At 45.6% G+C, this 19,303-nt stretch overlaps 1 protein-coding gene across 7 annotated transcripts in view; it reads left to right on the forward strand.

The window, feature by feature from the left end:
• The first annotated feature begins 402 nt into the window (after positions 1 to 402).
• Positions 403 to 19,303, forward strand: part of LOC120950001 (mucin-19) — a 108,869-nt gene continuing 89,968 nt past the window's right edge. For 2 of the 7 annotated variants that reach the window (XM_049607092.1, XM_049607093.1), the window contains exons 1-2: positions 403 to 665; positions 6,500 to 7,243. The gene's annotated coding sequence lies outside the window, so the exon portion shown is untranslated. Of the gene's footprint in view, positions 783 to 6,499; positions 7,244 to 19,303 lie in introns of all 7 variants that reach the window. The other 5 variants (XM_049607094.1, XM_049607090.1, XM_049607088.1 and 2 more) reach the window with 4 other exon arrangements.

The following is a 19,303-nucleotide window of genomic DNA, read 5'->3' on the forward strand; positions in this document are numbered from 1 at the left end:
AAAATGATTATTAGGTTTTCGTTCAGAACGCTAATAACAGTTATTTTTTGAGTGTCCCCAGTCATTACATGGCAATTTGCTCTCCTAATATCCTTACACCTTGATTCAAACCTTTCGAGCCAAAGCTCATCCGCACACCAGGCGGGCTTTTTTCCGTCGCAAAACCGTCGCAAAATGCCAAAACTGACGTCACAAGTACTTAAAACCGACGTCGCCAGCGAGGGAAATTCGCACCGATTTGGAGGCGCTGGCGACGGTTAAGTTTTTCGTTAATTTTGATCTTTCGTTAAAAATACATTTTAAAATTTAACGAAACATTGAACGCTTCAACTCACGCCTGTAAACCGGCCGTTAGAAAACGGCTGTGTGCGTACCAATCGGCCGCGGCGTCTCTGCTTCGATCGCACGCACACCAAACGCCGCAATGCATGCAGGACCGCGGCGGCAGCGGCTACGACGACGACGACACCAACACACTCACACACACCCGTACCCGTACACTTTTTCGCTCAGCATGCGTTGCCGCAGCGAGAAGAGCGAGTCGTCCGTACTGTCTCGCCAAGCACACACAGTCGTCCGAGCCGTTGCGTTTTTCAAAATGGCTAACTTTTGCGGACCCGCCGTCGTATCGTTGCGTGCAGAAGTGTCGTCGCAGTAGCTGAGCGGTAGGTGCTGGTGCAATTATTTGCCCCCCAATCGATGGGGGAACGGTCGCGCGACACGGTGCGCTTGCAGTTGGTGCGTGAAAATGTGGTGATTTTGCAGCAATTTCCAATTTACCCGTGCGTTTCATTGTGTGTGGTGGTGGTGTGTCCCGGTCTCGCGGAGGTGTACAGTAGCAGCGGGTACACACCGAGCACGAACACGGGCAATGTGGTGATGATGATGATGATGTTCGGTGCTGTGTGGTTGGCATGGCTGTGTGTGCATAGTTTTCTTTGTGTGTTTTCCCAGTGAACGAACCCCGCGCCCGAAGGGTTACAGCCGCCGCGCCGTTTCGGAGAATTTTGGGAACCGTCCTCCTCCGTTCGTGCGCCGCCTTTTAGTGCTTGGTGTGAGCAAAGTGTACGATTTTCGTGAAAAAAAACCGAGCGTGAATATTCGAAGCGAACGTCTTTTTTTTCCTTTCAAGAAACGCGTCAAGTGGTGTGGTGTACCCTTCGAACGTTTAGTAACATCGCCCTGAACCGTGTGCATGTGTATGTATGTGTGTACGTGTGCATGATTAATGAAGAAGTTGCGAGGGGGAAGAAGAGGCTTCCATCCTAATCTCTTCTCCAGCAATCGGAACAAAGTAGTAATGATCGCCGGAAGTGGAAAGGTGGTATGAGAGAGTGAGAGGAAGAGGGGGAGAGAGAGAAGCAAGAAAAGAGGGGAGCGGAGTCGTGTTTCGTGAATGTGCATTTTTGTGTTTTATTAGTAGCACCCCGCCACCACCAGCCCGCACCTTCCATCATCGACCACTGCCAGTTGTGATTTTAATCGTAAAGTACATGGCAACAATTAGCGTGGAAAATTAATACCTTAAGCTTTCAATGAACGTGTGTGTGTGTCTGTGTGTGTGAATGTGTCAATTTTTTTGTCGATTGTATTTCTTTTTCCCTGTGGTTTAAAGATGGTGATGAGAGAGAGAGAGAGACACATTTGTTTAACAATTCATTACAACAAGAAGACATGGCGCGCGTGTGTGTGTGTGCGCTTGTATGTGTGCTCAAAAAAAAAAGATTTCTTCTCCGTAAAGCGAAACGAGTGAAGAAGAAGAAAACACCCGAGATAAATTGTTAATTGGTTGTAAAATGTTCCAGTAGAAGAAGAAGAAGCAGAAGCGGAAGGGAGGGCGGCGGCGGGCCCAAAGAAAACTTCAGTCAAAAGGGAAGGAAAGAACGCCATGGCTAAACCGTCCCGCTGCCCTTCCGTGCCACCGCTCTCCATGGTTGTGCTTCTACGCACCTCACCACTACCACTACACGGCTGCTACACGATGCTGCTGCTACCACCACTACCACACAGTGTGTGCGTGTATATGTGTATGTGTGGATAGAGCGGTCATGATGTCGAGGGCGCAGAACTGCTGCTGCTGCTGCTTGGTGGTTCTTTCAATTGCCGACGGATGAAAAAGTTTTCCATGCGAAATGTAAACTTCGCGCTCGTTTTGACAGTTTCTGTGTCTGGTGATGCCAAAAATGATGTAAAATCTTAGTAGGGAAATGGAAAAAAAACAGCATTAGCTCCAACCGGGAGTGTGTGTGTGTGCGCTACACCGTTTTCCGTCCGTGTGCATTCGATGATACTTTCTTCACGCCATCTTTGCAAATGTGTGTTTGGCCAACTTTGTTGTTTGTTTTGTGCGGGGTTTTTTGGCGCAGGGAATGGTTCACGACGCGGCTGAACATTGGCTTTTTCACTGTTTGAAATAACCGATGTGTGTGTGTGTGTGTGTGTGCAATTACATTAAATTTGTACTAAAATGCATCTGCCATTGGGAATTGATCCTTTTTTGACATGAAAGTGTGCAGTGTATGTGTGTGTGTGGTTAATTGTGTTGCTTTTGTCGGCACGGAGATGTCTTTGATTTTTTAACGCATCCACAATAAATGCTCCGTAAAACCCATGCGCTGTGCCTACCTTGATGCTTGTGCGTTGTTGTGGATGAAAAAACAAAATGTGTGTCTCGTTCTGGGCAAAGCATTAAACAGTTGTGTGTTGTTTCCTCCTTCCCGTATTACAGCAAACAAAGTGGCATATATGCGGTGCTTGTTTGGTGAAGATGAAATTAAACGTCCGCGTGTTGAATTGGGCAGGGCAAATCTGTGATCATTAGTGAATCATACCGTGGCGTGTAACTACGAAATTTCAACTTTTTTGCAACAAGAAGTTATAGTAAATTCAACAACACACTGCTGAAAGTATTGTCGCGGCTCCCCTTCGTTCATTTGCTGCTTGGCTGCTGCACACGTGCATTTTTAATGGCCTTTACGAGCATTTTATATACCCTTTGTACTGCATATGTGTATGTGTGTGTGTTACGATAGCAAAAAAAACTCCTATCCAACAGCGCTTTTACCGAAACCGCCAATTTAGTGTTTAACGACGTGTAATAATTAGCATATTATCCATTGAGCGGCGCGAGAGATCCATACGATGGCGCTTTTTGCCGGGAAACCATTTTGTCAAGCGAATTCGTGGAAAAGTATAATGAATTTATCGCTCGTCCTGTGCATCTCCCCCCTCCCCCCCCCTGCCACAGCGTACCATCATGCTATTCATTGACAACAGGAGCCCCCCCCCTCCCTCTGCCGCTTCCTCCCACTTCGTTCTCAGGAATGAACTTTTGCTCGACGCGCACCGGATGATGATCCTTTTTGTGTTCTGTCATGCAAATGCATACACACCAGTAAGATAACACCAACGAAGAAAAAAAAACGCACACGTAAAGGTAGCGCTGCCAAGCTTTACCAACACGCACTCACACACATAGCCAACAACGCACACGTTTTACGCACCGCTTTTGCGTCCTTGCGCGCTCGCGCTTTCTCTCTCTCTCTCTCGCACACCGTCGTCGTGCATAAAACAGCTTTTTCCGTGTGCCAAAAAGGATCAATGATGAACGAGCCGCAAGCACATACACACATACAGACACACGCATAACCACATGTACATCTCGACGGGAACGGACAAGCTTTCACGGCTGTGCACCACCACACACACATATATAAGCACACAAGTGGCGGAGGGTTGTCATGCAGCCCCGACCGTTGCCGTCACGCGCACTTTCCATCCGTGGGCAGCCGCGGCCCCGCACACAGCAAACGGGAAAATGGGGGATCGGTGGTGGAAATCTGATTCGGGTTTTCTCGGTTAAAAGAGGCTTTGTGTGTGCGTTGGAAGGGAGAGCGAGCGAGAGAGGGAGCGGGTTTGGGGTTAAAAAGCGGAGTTGTGGACGGGGTCGGGGCAAAACGGTACGAGATCATTAAATTAGCATAAACAATCATGTTCGCAGTTTGTCTCGTAAATTAATTTCAATTGATTGCGCACACACTCCATTTTTCATAACTTCTTCTCTTCCACTCGGTTGTGTCGGGCGCGCGCGCGCTCGCGCTCTCTCTCTCGCCTGTGTCCACTTTGCACCGGAATGCGCCCCGTAAGAGGCGGAGGAGGTAGAGGTGGGATGAAGAGTGTCGACGTTCAACCATTTCCACAAACCACCCGAGCGCGCGCTAAAGCCACTACCCTCCGGAAGCTGTAGATTATTGGAAAACATTGCGGGAATGTTTAAAACAAAACAAAAAAAGCCATACACTCGCGCGGCAGCTTTGTAGCGCTTCTCTCGCTCTCGTTCTCTCTTCACGTTGTTCTCCTTCTCTCTCTCTTACTTTTTTCTCGTGTTTTTGTGTGTGTGTGTTGCTTACCCCTACAACACCCGATAGCTTTGATTAATCCGATGGTGTGGAGAACATCATTTATGTTTCCACCTCACCCTTCCTTCTCCTGTCCGGTGGTCCCTCTCACGGGCGCTCCCGTCTCGCTGAGGTCGTGATTTCTCACACCCGTCGGCAGTGGGGTTGAATGTGAAAAATTCCCTTCCCCTCTTGTGTGTGTGTTTCATCTGTACAGAGGGAATGATCGAAATGCCGTCGGCAAAATGGGAATCCGCACAATGATGCAGTTTCGGCCGAGCGCGCCGAGCCACATCCGTTTTGAAAGTCGTATAAATTATCTTTACACACAACACAACACCGTATGTGGAGTGGTAAAATACCATTTTTTTTGGCAACTAATGAAAACTCCGAAACCATAAATTATGAGCGAGAGAGCGCAAAATGGAATGAAAAGGATGAGTGTTAATGTTTGTGTAATGTAGCCAGGCGCGCAATGAAATGAATAACTAAATCGGAACTAATTCGCTTCCAAAATAATGAGCCAAAAATAGAGGGGGATGTTTTTGATTCTTTTTTTACCTCCACACCAGCAGCAACATAAAGGAGGTAACGTGTTCAAAGGTTTTCGCCTTCAACTCCCCTAAACACTCCCCAACATAACGCCTTAAAAACACAGAACCACCGACCGATAGACGGACAACTGCATCGACAGGATTTTTGGTTGTGTGTTTAGGTTTAAAGTGCAGTAAGCGCGCAACAGGATATGTTAGCAAACCGAAAATTAGACTCATTCGCAAAAATCATAAAAACCAAATCGTGCTTCATTTCATGCTTTCTTCACCGCAAAAATTCCAAACAATACTTCTTCAACAAATCGATCGGCATCGTCGGCATGTGATCGTAAAAATATCAATCACAATCCGTTTTGCTCCTCCAACTGCAAGCACGCGGATGAATGGGAAAGCGATTTGACTGTTTTTTTTTTTGTTTTTATGTTGCTCAAAATCTTTCAACAGCTTCGGGGTATTCTAAATTAGATACAAGGGCATCCTTTTTTAGGCTTTGTTTTTTATCGTTTGCTTCTTGTCTCTGGAGCCCGTCTCAAGTGTGTGTATGTGGTAGATACAAGAAGATGTTTTTGTATCCTCCGGTCAAACCGAATCAGCTCTTGCACTAGACAGTACGGTCCGAGACGCGACGAAACCCGATTGTTACATGTGTGTTTAAAAAAAAAAAACAAACTCATGTTCAATCAAATCGTACAGCAAAAGTCACACCGACTGGGAAATGGCAACTTTGCTTCTAGCAAACGCAACACAAATCGTCCTTCAAATTGCATTACAATGCCAAATCACTGCTGTCTTATGCTTAGTTCGTGTTCTCCCTTTTTCTCCTACCTTGCGGTGGCCTCCTTTGTGGCGTGCGTGTGAAATAGTGTGTGACTTCTGCGTTCTTCTGCGGAGGTGACCAAAGCTCAAAAGTGCTGCAGCGCCAAAAGGACAACGGGACAGTGTGAACCTCTTGTGACCCTATAAATGGCGAACTGGAGGAATGTGTGTGATTGTAAGGTTTCCATAGAAATTTAAGAAGAATAAACACACAATTACACAAACAAAAAACAGTGTATCGACCGGCGATTTAGTCACATAAACAACACTTGAGAAAAACAGTGTAAAATAATCCTTTTTGAAGTGATTGATTGCTGTCCATTATGTGTATGTGTGTTTGTTCGGTGATTCAGTGTGTGTGTGTGTGTGTGTGTGTGTGTGTGTGTGTGTGTGTGTGTGTGTGTGTGTGTGTGTAAATGAATTGAATTACGTGATGACAAGGTTGTTACACCGGAGGCCATATTGCGATAAAACGATAATAATTAACGCTGAGGGGAAAATTGGGATCGTGTGTCCTGTCGTCCTTCCAAGCGCGCACAGTAGGCAGTGAATGTTAACTCCCGATACTACTGAGTGATTAGTATGTGTGTGTGTGCGTGCTTTGTGTGGCTGGATTTGTGTGTGGACGGGGTAGAACAGCATGGTTATGATTTAATTACACCTTTCAGCGAAATAATCCACTCATCATCATCATCCTCTTCTTCTCTTCTCTCCGTATCGCTCCCAATATAGCAATTCGACAGCAAACAGCAAACAAAAAAACCTGTGTGTGTGTGTGGATTTAAAGGCGCACACCGCAGCCTCTGTGTGTGCGCGCGCGCGTGTGAGTGTTTTCCTTTAGTGTATGTGTGCGCGCCCGTGTGTGTGTGTGGAGAAAAAAAAAACGGGCGCATTTAGTGATATCATCGGTTGCGCGCCGCTTTCCTATTTCCCCGGACGGATGTGTGTGAACGTGTGTGCGCCCGTCGGCTTTTCAAGTGATTGTTTCGAAAGGAGCAAATTAAACAAAAATGAAATAAATATAATAATATCAAGATACACGATTAGAGTGCAGTAAATGTGAACGTGTTTTCCTACAGTGATTGTGTGTGTGTTTGTGATGATTTGAATGTGTTGAAAAGAACGTTGTGAAAAAGTGAAAATTGTGAAAAATTACGGTTTATGTAGAGCAAAAGTGTTGTCGTACCGTGCTAAAAAAGGTGATTTGTAAAAGTGCAAACAAGAAACCTTCGTGGTGTGTGTGAGTGTTCTGAAAAAAAAAAGATAAGAAACAAAGTTTGTGTAAAACTTCCTGAAACAGTGTTAAAACAACGTGCATAACAGCAGTGCACCAATTGAACAGTCACAATTGGTTGTAGACTTATTAAACGGATTTGGAGAGCTACTGAACAATTGCCTCTTGGTGTGAGTTGCTACAAAAACACAAACGAGGGATAAAAAAAAAAACTCAAAAGGCTGCCTTCTGCATTTTCGACGGTAAGGTAAGTGTCATTTATGTTTTCTTTTTTGAATATGCAAAAAACCTTCTCCGTCTCTCTATATGATTATTTATTATATTCATGTCCCCAAATGATACCTTTAAAATACATCAAATGACAGAAAACACAACACTGTCACTGATGAACGGACGTTTGGTTGTTATGATGGCATATCCCCCGAAGTAGACTCGAACTCATCACCTGTAAGCGCGTGTGGTGCGTGCTTCCGTACTCTTGTCATTGCGCCATGCAGCTGCCAGCGGGCAGTGCGTGCTAATTAGCTATCAGGTTTCATTGCTCTCGCTTCGCGTAGTCGTTTTGTGGATGGGTGAGAGTTGCAATTTTGCCGTCGGGAACCGGGTGTCTTTAGTGCATGGCGCTCAATGTTCTGATGTTCTGATTGTTCGACAAAGATGTTATAAAGGATTTGCTATTAGTTAGTGGTGATTGTTTACAGTTTTAGTAATGTTAGATAGTATGAATTTTGTATCCTATTAATTTTTACGCCATAAAGCTACGTTTTTAGATAAAGTAATTCAATCATCTCGTTGAAGATGAAATAATCTCGAAGTTATTGCTGATTTTCTTTAATTATTTGCGAGCAGTTCTTCGTGCAATAAGTTGGAATGATAACAATATCAAAGTTTAAACTTTCGTACACTTCAAAAAGCCAAACAAACCAAAATGGGAGCTCGAATGATACTCGAATGTGCTCGCGCTTGCCTGTAAAACTTGCCAGACCCGCATCAAAATCGAACCATTCGGCGGGTGCCTTACAGTGGACCATGTAACCACTTCGAATTCGAAAAGGATGGCCTGCAAAAGGGTAGAAGGAGGGGGAGAGGGGGGGCGGGGAAGCGAAAGTGAGCGTGTCATTAGTATCAATCAATCAATTGATGATTGGGCCCCGGAATGCTCAAACACAGCGCACGGGTGAAGGGGGAGGGCCGCCGCCGTGATCCACAACACGCCATCCGTCGTCGTCGTCGTCGTCATCGGACCGATTGATTACAAATATTATGCTTGTCGAAACATGTTCACAACTCACACAGCCAGTCAAGCGTGCCTGTGTGTGTATGCCATTATGCCAAAGGGGAAATTAGGTTCGATTTCTCGTTTCCATGTAGATCAATTTCCTTCTCCGCCTGCCACATCCCTGCGCTAATCCTCCATACCCCCATCCGAGAATGGTTTGCGAGCGTGCGAGAGTTTTGATTTAAAACGAAAATCACAGTATATCCCCCCACCGACAGTGCGGGTTTGGGCAGCAGTATTACTATTATTAGCAATCTAGCGTTTCGTTTTCAGGGTTTCAGCATAGATCAAGGGCCGTTACTAGCGACGGAAGGGGTGGAGGGGAAACACTTTATGTTGATAATAATGATTATTATTATTTCACAACGATCCATAACCCCCGCCGTCGACGTCCCATTTGGGTATTGGGCGCATTTTCTCAAGCTGCCGGCCGCACCACCGGTAGAAGGGGACGAGAAGCTTCTTCCGGTGGAAGCTAAATGAGAAACATTACAGCCCAGAGGGGGAGAGAGAGAGAGAGAGAGAGAGAGCAAGGGAAAGAGAGCAGAGTTGAGCCAATAATAAGTGGTCATTAATATTTGAATGACCTAAGGTCAACACCGCATCGGGGGCCCCAATCATAACAACACAGGCAGAGGCCGGCCGGCCGCCCCCTTTGTCGTCTTTGGTTTCATGTCAAGAATCAATAGAAGAAGAGGGTTCAATGCGCGCGCGTGTGTGTGTGTGTGTGTGTGTGTGTTTAATTTATGGTAAAACATACAGAGAAGAGCCTCTCCCTCCGCTCGGTGACATTCTAATGTACTTCCCGCAGCTTTTGAAGGGTGCGCTGATACGTAATCTTGCATACATTTAAGCAGAGTTTCCCGCTTTCCGCGTCCTTCACGTGGCGTGGAAACAAACAAGCACAAATGCAGTTAATTGATCGTCACGACAACGGCAATTAATAATTGATTGCATTAGAATGAATCAGTTGCACGGGTGCATTGTTTGGAGCCGAAAAATACAAACAAAACCATTTTTCTAATGGTTTCTTGTCTTGCCGCTTTGCGGAAGGAAGGTTGGAGAGGTACAGGGGATGTTCCCCAGTGTGTGTGTGTGTGTGTGGTAATGGATGTAGTATAAATAGTTAATTACAGCCACGTTATGAGTTGGCAAAGATGTGACTATCCCCATCTCTTCCACCTCATCCGGCACATGCATCTCGGGGGAATGATTTATGGAAAAGGTTTTTGAAAACATGTGCTAATTTATTCACGCTCTACAGTTGGTGCTTGATGATGCAACTCATCGTCTTGTGTGTGTGTGTGTGTGTGTGTGGAAGCAAAAACTATGGCTCGTGGACCGCAAAACCACAAGGATACTTAATTATTATTTTATCCATTCGTAATGATTGTCCAAAGTGTATCGATATCTCGGCAAAAGTATCACGTCAATGTGTCCTTTGAGTTGAAATCATTCAACAAGCCTGACCTCTCTCCCTTCCAATAAGCAACTGCTTGTCTGCCGATGGGCAATGGAGCAAGACGGCAGCATATATTACTTTTCAATTTGAGACTATGCGACATATGAGACAGTTAAAAAAAAACGAAGAAGCAGCTCCATCGACAATCGGTTCGATGCTATGATGTTGATGATGATGGGAGGATGGTCGGTCTCTGGTCCTTATACGCTATACCACTTCAATTATGCTCGCTCGAGTCCAGCGCTTGTATTATTGGACGCCGGGTAGAGTCAATTATCTTAATGAAACTAATTGGCCTGACCCGAATTGGGAAAAACCCACAATGGGATGAAATGGCTCCGTGTGGGCTCCTCTTTGCCCTGTGTGCAGCGTTCGCAAATTAGGAGGATGCTGCTTCGATCGAGTGCTGCAAGCTAGAAAAGGGGGGTTTGAATCCTCCTTCCCCCTTGTATCATACATGTGTCTCCGTTTTTCACAACCCCCAATGTGAAAGTGCTTCGATCGACAATGGACGATGCTTTCGCTCTTTGCACACAAGAGGACAATCGATTCCGTTTTTCGTCTTCAGCGAGAGAAGAGGACGCGGGCAGTGCACAATAGCACACTACAATTTCATCTGCGCTAAGACTTTGAAAGATAAATATCGTTCTCAGGCTCTTTAAACATGCCACAAATGTCAGAATTGTAGTCGCTCAGTGCGTCCCAAATTGTGTGGGTGGTTTTATGGCGAACAATCATCATCAACGCTGCTGTAAAACGGATACACACACAAGAGGGTAAAGGAACCGATCTGCCGATGCCGATTTTTCAAAAGAACGATTTATTTTCCTCCCTTCACAAAACACAAAACCGAATTCAATGAACCATTCACACACACACGTGTTCGTGTGTCACTTAGCAATACATTTAAATCGTTATGTCCAGATAGAATCATCTTCCTCAAAATGTGTGGTTTGCTTACTGACACGCGTGCATCTCTTTTCCCTCGGCTCGCTTAAATCATACTTTAGAGAGCCACGAGAGAGGGGAGTTGTGCTCATAAATGTCTATTATCAAAAGACCCTCGTGTGTGCTCCGATCGATTGGTTAAACACACACACACGCACACTATTCACTCGAGAAACGAGCAATAAATCCTTTCCAACGGAATCGCATCTCAACGTGTGCCTGCTGCTGCTGCTCAACCGATTCAGCCATTTTAGCTTCATTAAACATCGTTTTTGGTGTGGTGGGTGCGCTTTTATGCGGCGGCCATCGTCGTCCCGCTCGCCACACGCACCCGTGGCGGCGGCGAGGGAGGGGGGAACTCAATCACGGAAAATAAACTTCCGGAAAAATGATCCCACTACTAGCAGGGGCATGTTTTACCCTTCGCTCTGTATCTCTTTCCCTCTTCCTCTCGCTTTTCTTCGCGTCGCGTCATGTCTCCCCTCCCGTCTTCCCATCCCTTCTTCCGCTTGGGTTTACTTCCTTTTGCGTTGTTTTTTGGGAGGGGGAGCGATTTTCTTCTCCTCGGCTAGGGGTTTTTTTTTGCTCTCTCCGTTTTTTTCTCTCTCTCCGTTCGGGGGAAGGTTTTTCGGGGACAACGGGAATGCCGTGACCATATGCCATCATTTTCTCTTCCCCAATCTCCCTGTGGTGTGTGCCGCCCGCTCGTCTGTGTGTGTGTGTGGGTATAGATAAATGCCTGATGATAATGATGACGAGTTTCGCTTTTCTTCCATTTTGAGTGCTTCACATAATGGCGAAAAAAGGGGGCGTAAATGGATAGGGAAAAGGGAATTGCTTCTTCTTTTCTAACGTTGTAGCTTTATCGGATTCTAATCGCTTAATTGGAGAGAGAGAGAGAGAGAGCTGGCACACACTCAAACAAGCGCGGAAGTATGACGACCTTATGCAAGGACGAGAGAGCAATTTGCGATGAATATTGATAAGAATATGTTTTTTGCATGCATTTTCCCTTTTAATATCAATTTCACTCAGTGTCTCAGGGCTTATTTCCTGCACTGATTATACATCGAGGGAACGCTTCCTGATATTAAACGCATAAACGTTCGTGTTCGCAAAGCATTTATATCAAAGCTTATGCCCTTTGGCTCGTCTTGCTACTAAGCTATCGATTTTTATTGTTTTCTATTATCAAGGGGGCAGTGTAAGCGCCTGTGTGGTTGTATATGTGTGTGTACAAGTATTTTGTTGAGCCATAGCAGTTATGTTTCGAAATTAACTGCTACAACACACACAAACACAAAACTGTCTATTCAATACGGAAAATATAAAGCTAGTTATAGTTTTTTGTGTGTACTTTTTCTCTCTTTCTCTATCTCTTTTTCGCTTCCCACTTCCTGTCCAAGTAATGTGTGTCGGAACTATAAAAGGAAGTAGAAGCGCGGGAGGAGCAAGGGGATTGAACCTGGGCCTCTCTCTCCCCCCATTACTGTTGTGGCGAGTGTGCCGCGGTGAGAGAAAGAAAGAGAGAGAGCGAGCGAGGGGGTGTTGTATCCATTTTATCTGATGTTGTAATAGGCAATATGCGTACACAACCACACACACACACACACGTCGGCCGCCCTCATCATGCGTTTGTTGTGTTCTCGGTGTAATGATTTTTGTTTTACATCGAACCGAACACACACACAGCAACGTTGGCAGCGTGCTTCGCTTTCCCTTTTGCTCCTCTAAACATAATAGAGTAGGGTGCCAAGGGTTGGTGAGAAAAACCCGAACACACATTATCTGATCGAGGCGGGCAGACAAGACACAACCCGCCACCCCTCCCATCCCTCAGACACCACAAAGCGGCGCGCGGCACCCACTGTCTGACGCTATCATCGGTATCGCCGCGAACCCCCCACCGATTCAATTGGGCCGTTGTTGATGAATTTAATTCACTTTCTTGTGGTTTGTCTGCGCTCTTTGGCGGACGCCGCCGCCACAGCCCCACCCGGTCGGGGAAACACTGGTAAAAGCTCCGGTACGTGTTGTTTGACATGCACGCGGACGACGCGTCGGCGTGATTGCGCTTTTTCTCGGGTTCGGCGGACAAATTTGGTACACGGGCAATGGAATGTTGACGCCAAATCCCCGCGATCGCCCCGCGTCCGTCCCGCGACGCTTGTTAGCGCCGAATCAGTTTGTTTGCTTCGGGTAAATCAAAACGTTTCAATCACGGAAGACGCGCGATAGCGGCTTAATTTGCTTGATATGATTTGTAAGGAAGTATATTTCAGCGTAATAGCTTTTACAATTTTTCTATTCAATGGCTTCGTGGAAGTTGGAGTTGATGGGAGGGGGGGAGCGCTTTAGTGTGCCAGAAGACATATGAAGACATATGTTGAAGATAAGAAAATTATATCAGGATTTTAATTGTTCGAACCTTGGTGTATTTAACGGCAAGCTCTTTTTGATTTCGAATCTTGATTACAGAGCTTCTGATGCTATTGCTACACTTTCTCAACTCAATGCGGCGGTAGGTCACCATTAGTTTAGGTTAAATCTGATTCAGACTTCTGAGCCGGAATGAGTGTTTGGAATAATTCTTTGAATCTGAATCTTGTTTGAAAGATTCATATGTCTCGAAAGATTCACGAATCTCCAAGGAATCGTAAATCTCCAAAGATTCATAGAGCTTCTTCTTATTCTTCATCTTGGCGTAAGGATCTATGTGGTCATGTCAACCTATCAGGGTTTTCGAGACTTCTTGACAAGTACCACGCAGCCGGATAGTCTGTTTTGCTAACGGGAAGACGGTCCATGCGAGGCTTGGATCCACGTCGGGCATGTTGTGAAGTCGTGCAAGTTAACCACTGAGATGAATTCATGAATCCGTGGAGATTTATAAAACTTTTGAAAATTTCGAATCTTTGAATCATTCGAATCACGAAATTCGAATCACTCATCGCTGAAGATTCATATGAATGATTCACAACAAAATACCCATGAAACCCAACATTAGTCACCGTCAGGCACTACAAAAACAAGGCATTAATGTTCCACTCCATGTCCAAATAAGCATAATTAAAAGAATTAAGAAGGAATTAAACTATCATTATTCTGAGTTCAGGGAGTTCAATGCAAATAGAAGAGAGCATATAGCGATTCGAATCATTCTCTTGCTCTTTTGAGGCATAGATACCTAGCGATTTACTCTTACGCGATTCAACTCTCGCTCTTTTCAGATTCAACTTACTCCGGTTCTCGGCGACTAACTCTTTTACAATTCAACTCACTCTGGCTCGCTGTGTGACGGCTCTTTTGTGATTCAATTTCCCGTTGAATGAGTGGGCTTGAAGAGTGGAACGTGAGTTGTATAGGACATGAGCTATGAAGTAACTCTTTGTGAAGAGTTAAATCCATCCGTCATATCACTCATCACGCTTGAAGTCAATTGAACTTCAATTGTGTGATTCCTGTTAGGGAATATGTGTCAACTATTTACTTCTATGTTCTAGTGCCATGAAAATAAATAAAGGAAGTGCTTTCCAGATGTAATTGATAATCCATTTCTATAATTAATCGCGCTGTTTCGGCTTAGCGGCATTAGTGGCGAGATAATGGATTATAGCCCGCAACTCCACAACATCACAAGCAGCGAACGCGCGCGGATCAAGTCTCGGTCAATTGCAAAACGAATGAACATTATCGCAAGCGATAAAATATAGGTACAAGCGGTAACAACAATCTCAACAATTGCCAACCTCGTCATTCCTCGTCCTCTCGCGCTTGCTCTGTCGCTTTATCAGCGAGAAAATTAAACGATTATCGCTCACTTGAGGCGTCCGGTGGTGGTATCACTCTTCTGACAGTGTGGTCGCCCTTTCCCCAGCGCTCAGCATCGCCTTCATCATCAATTCATCAACAGCGGAAGACGTACGGCGGAGGAGTCATGTCAATGTTCTATGATTTTTTCCCCTGTTTGTAATTGTTATTGTGTGCTGCTTCCGCGCCGCCGCGATACAAGCACTCCAGAGATTGACTAGGTGCTCCTTCTAATACACCAACCGATTTTCGCTTTTTTTTTTTAATTGGGAAATTTTCTCCCCAAAGGAAGGTTTTCTTTTGCTATCGCTGTTTCTTTCCCTTTTTTGTTTATTATCGGCCTTTTTTTCGCTCGTTCGCGCATTAAGACCGTTTGAAAAATTGATGGACAGTATCGCAGACACACACACACACACACACACACACAGCGAAACGAGACAGTAGGCTGCATTACTTTTGCTGCTTTAGCGCGCTTTTCATCGGTCCATTGAATCGCGGCCCGCTTCTTGTCCAAACGATGAAGCGGAACCAACTGTCTATAAAACTGTCTGCGTGTGTGCGTTTGTGTATGCATGAATGAGAAAATAGAGGGTCTGTGTGTGTGTGTGTGTGTGCCTGTGCGAGCATAAACTTCATCGTGTCCTCTTCATTCTTCCATCGTCTCCCGGCCTCACTTTCTCACCAGCAAAACCTCTAACGAAGCGACTCCCAACGGTGCGGAGAGGCGCGCTTTTATGTTCGTGCTAATATGTTATTTAATCCATAATTTGATTTGGATGGTCGTTCGTTCCTTTTTCTCGTCATCGTTTGTCGTTTTTTTTTCTTCCTTCCTTCCTCTCCCGTTAACGTTGCACCACCCCACACACAACACGTTCCTGCTGCTGTTGTGTGAGGGTTGAGAAACCGCCAAAGCGAGAGGGAGAGAGAGCGGAAGAAAAGACTTGCGTGCGAGTGAGCAGCAGAGCGAAAGCAGCGACCAGGAGAAGATGGCGATGGTTGGTTGTGTTGGGCAAAGCGGTGACGGGGGAGGGCTGAACACACGACGGGATCGAAACCGACGGACATTTTGTCAGCGAACGTGCGCCCCCATGCTGGTTATGCTGCTGCTGCTGCTGCCGCCACCGCCACCGGGCCATGGGATTTTATATGCTGTTGGATACGCGCGTGCGTGTGTGTGTGTACGTACGGTACCGCTCTGTGTGTGTGTGGGTGCATTTCTGTGTGTGCGCACATCGTCCATCGCCGTGGTCGTCGTCGTCGTCTCGTGTCATCAGCCAAATGCTTTTCTCTTTGCGCGCGAGCGTTTTGGGGCAAAGTGTTTGGTCTTTAGAATTTTGTGTGGCATGGATGGGTAGTAGTTGGCCATCATTGGGTAACTTTTAATAAACCTTATGTCACTCCCGTGGGAGGCCCAGTGTGTGCAGGAGGAGGATGATACCTTATGCGTGGCACACTAATTTTGCTTCAATGTATCCCAGTTTTTCCCGCTTTTATTTCGTTTTTTGTCCCAAAATTTGCTCCAATCATCTTTTCGCTTCTTTCGCTCGGTCAATTTCGACGGAGACCACAAGCAGCAAACGATGTGTTTGTTCATTCTGACTGTGGATTAATCGGCTCTTCGGGTTTCGCATTTTGCCGGCCTAATGACGTCACCCCTCGTCCGTGGTTTAGAGATGCTGCTGCTGCTGCTGCTGCTCGAAAAGCAAGAAGAGATGTCCGCCGATTGAGAGATTGTTTTGCGTGCGGGAGTTGCTATTTATTATGCTTCCGATTAGCATCGTGCTTTGATCGCTGGGAATGGGGAGAAGAAATGTAACGGCTGTTTGTGAGCCCACTTTTCAATGTGTGCGACAGCTTTTGCTCCAAGAGCAGGAGGAATAAGCGGGCATTTTTCTACATTAATCAACGAGTTGTTTTCTGTTTTGTCGACGCGATGACTTTCAACACACTCCTTTGCTAATCAATTAGTTTCCAACACAACACCAGTGTGTGTGTGTGTGTGTGCGTGGTTGTGGTTCAGGGTAGTGTCAGATCGTTTACAAATGTAATGTAAACTAACCCCCTTCGCCACCTCTCTGGGTTGTTTTTGTTAAACGAGCTGTTGAAAGTCATCGGGATGATTTAGAACTACAACACTGTAAGAGTGGGTAGCAAGAGCTCCGATTACTTAAATGTTAATTAACCCGTTTACTTTCACATGACTTTTCGTATAAAAGCGTTAAAAGAAAGGTCGTGAAAGCAAACATTTTGTGCGAATCTGAACGCTTCGTAATCGAATTTGATTTGATCAACCGAACACATTTTTCCCTTTTTTTTATTTTCTCTCTCTCACACACACATTCACGCCAATACGCGTGAACGCGCCAGCATATTCACCCTTACTTAATGGTACGTAAAATCTGGTTCTCTTTCGCGCTTGCTTTGCTTCAGGAGTCTCTTTTGCTTTTGCTTGCCGTTTGCCTGCTTAAATCTGCCCCGTTTCTTCCTCTTCTTCTTCTTCTTCTTCTCCCCTCTCCCCCCTCTCGCATCCCCTAGTTTCGGTCCAAAACCAGTGTGTGGGCATATCAGGCTTTCCGATGACAACCGTCGGCCATTTTCCGTTGTTTTACAACGGATGCTCGTCGAGTGGGATAATTGATATGCAATTTATAGTTTCCCTTCTCCTGCTTCACTCCTGGCTGCGCTACTGCCCCTGCCCACACACACACACACACACCGTCATCATCATCCCACTTCAGCCTTGTAAATCGCTTCTTTCTGCTGTTCCCTTCATTCTGCCGACTGTTTGTGCATTTTTGCCTTCTTTTCCCCCGCTCTATCTCTCTCTCTCTTTCGATTGCATGCCTTTCTGCTGAGCTTGGGTTTTTGGGTCTATTTTTTTGTTTGTTTCACAGTCGCCGCGTCTTCCTTGTGCTTCCCCCCCCCCCCCCCCCCCCCCCACCCCACCGCGTGTCGCTCCAGGGCCCTTCTGTGGCTTTTATCTTCCCTTTGGATCATGTTTTTTTTAAGCCTCCTCCTCCGGTGTTTGTGTAGAGAAGAAACAAAAAGAAGCAGCAGCAGCAGCACACACACGGGCTTTGTTGAGAAATCTTTAGGATATATGATGATGGGGGTTTCCTTTTGTGCACGTGAAGTTTTAACCCATGGGAAGCGACAGCATCGAATAAAAAAAAAGCGGAGCAAAGAATGAAACAAAGCAAAAAACCAAAAAAAAAAAACCCCCAGAACGAACAAAAGCGAACGATGACGAGCGGTGATGACGCGCGACTCCCCGCTTTGCCCTTGCCGCTTTGAGAGAGAATGCGCGCCCTGCTCCTCGATTTGACACTGATGACGTTTAGTACGTGTTTGTGTGTGTGCGTGTGTTTCGCCCAGTTATGAATAGTTATGACATTATCAAATGGGAAGCAGCGAATGAATTCATCAACCATTCAGTAGCAGCAGCAAGGGCGCACAGAACAAAAACGGGCGCAGCAGCAGGTCGATTAGTGTCGCATTTACATTCAAATGATTACACAAACCGTGACACACACACACACAGTCAGCCACATGAGCGGTTTTAATTCCTTCCACACCTTTTCATTGCATTTTTTCCCTTCTTCTTATGTTAATATTTTTTCATGGCTGAGGGAAGGCTGCCGGTTGGGGGAGGGCTATTAATGTGTTTTGACAGCTTTGTGTGTAGCATTCACTAAAGCGCACCAGATGACGTGCTCGCTCGCTTGCATTGAGGAGGATTAGCTTTGATAACGTTTGAAGTGTAATGTTTTGTGTTACAAAAGGTAAAAAGAAAGCAACAGAAGCCACAAACCCGAAAGAGAGGCCATTAATGTGTTTGAAGCATTTCAAATGTACTATCTCTCTCTCTCTCTCTCTCTCTCTCTCTCTCTCTCTCTCTCTCTCTCTCGCTCCTCTTCTCGTAAAACAAGCGGCAAGTGTGATGCACCTTCTTCCCTGGAACACGACGGCCAATGCAAAATCGCAATCGTAATGCAATCAAAATGGCAATCCACGGTGGGCTGGCTGAACCGTTTGCGGCTCTGCTTCTGCGCCCACTCGGTGCATCGTGCACAGAGTAGTGCAGTGGTTAGGGTTTCTTTTCTTCTCTCCGCGCTATTGCTTATTCCAGGGAGAGACATTCTTTGGAGGTTTTTCCATTTTTTTTTGAATGTTTGCTGTCTCTGCTACTCGGGTTTCTTCATTCGCACCACTGTGTGTTGTGCGTGTGGATTGGAATTGCACCTTTTTTTTTTTGGGTTAAAATGCGGAACACAGTGGGACGTTTAGTGCGAATTCGGCCCCTATGGCCTCTCTGGTACCTGTTGGAGGTCCTGTTTGGATTCTGAAAGTGTGTGTGTGTGTGTGTGTGTGTGTGTGTGTGTGTGTGTGTGTGTGTGTGTGTGTGTGTGTGTGTGTGTGTGTGTGTGTGTGTGTGTGTGTGTGTGTGTGTGTGTGTGTGTGTGTGTGTGTGTGTGTGTGTGTGTGTGTGTGTGTGTGTGTGTGTGTGTGTGTGTGTGTGTGTGTGTGTGTGTGTGTGTGTGTGTGTGTGTGTGTGTGTGTGTGTGTGTGTGTGTGTGTGTGTGTGTGTGTGTTTTTTTATTGCTTTCAGCTGTGTGACGTGATTTTGTATGTTTTTCTTATAGGAAATAAAGAGGAAAAGGCGATAGTTTTAAAACATTACAATCTCTTCTCTAATCCAAATTGTCCCAACATCCTTAACCAAAATTAATCTCTGTTTAATGTTTATGATAAAAGTGATATGTATTTTGTTTATCGCTTCCTATTACATCCTGCATTCAGCTA

The sequence above is a fragment of the Anopheles coluzzii genome, chromosome 2 (assembly GCF_943734685.1).
Source record: "Anopheles coluzzii chromosome 2, AcolN3, whole genome shotgun sequence".
Lineage (NCBI taxonomy): Eukaryota > Metazoa > Arthropoda > Insecta > Diptera > Culicidae > Anopheles > Anopheles coluzzii.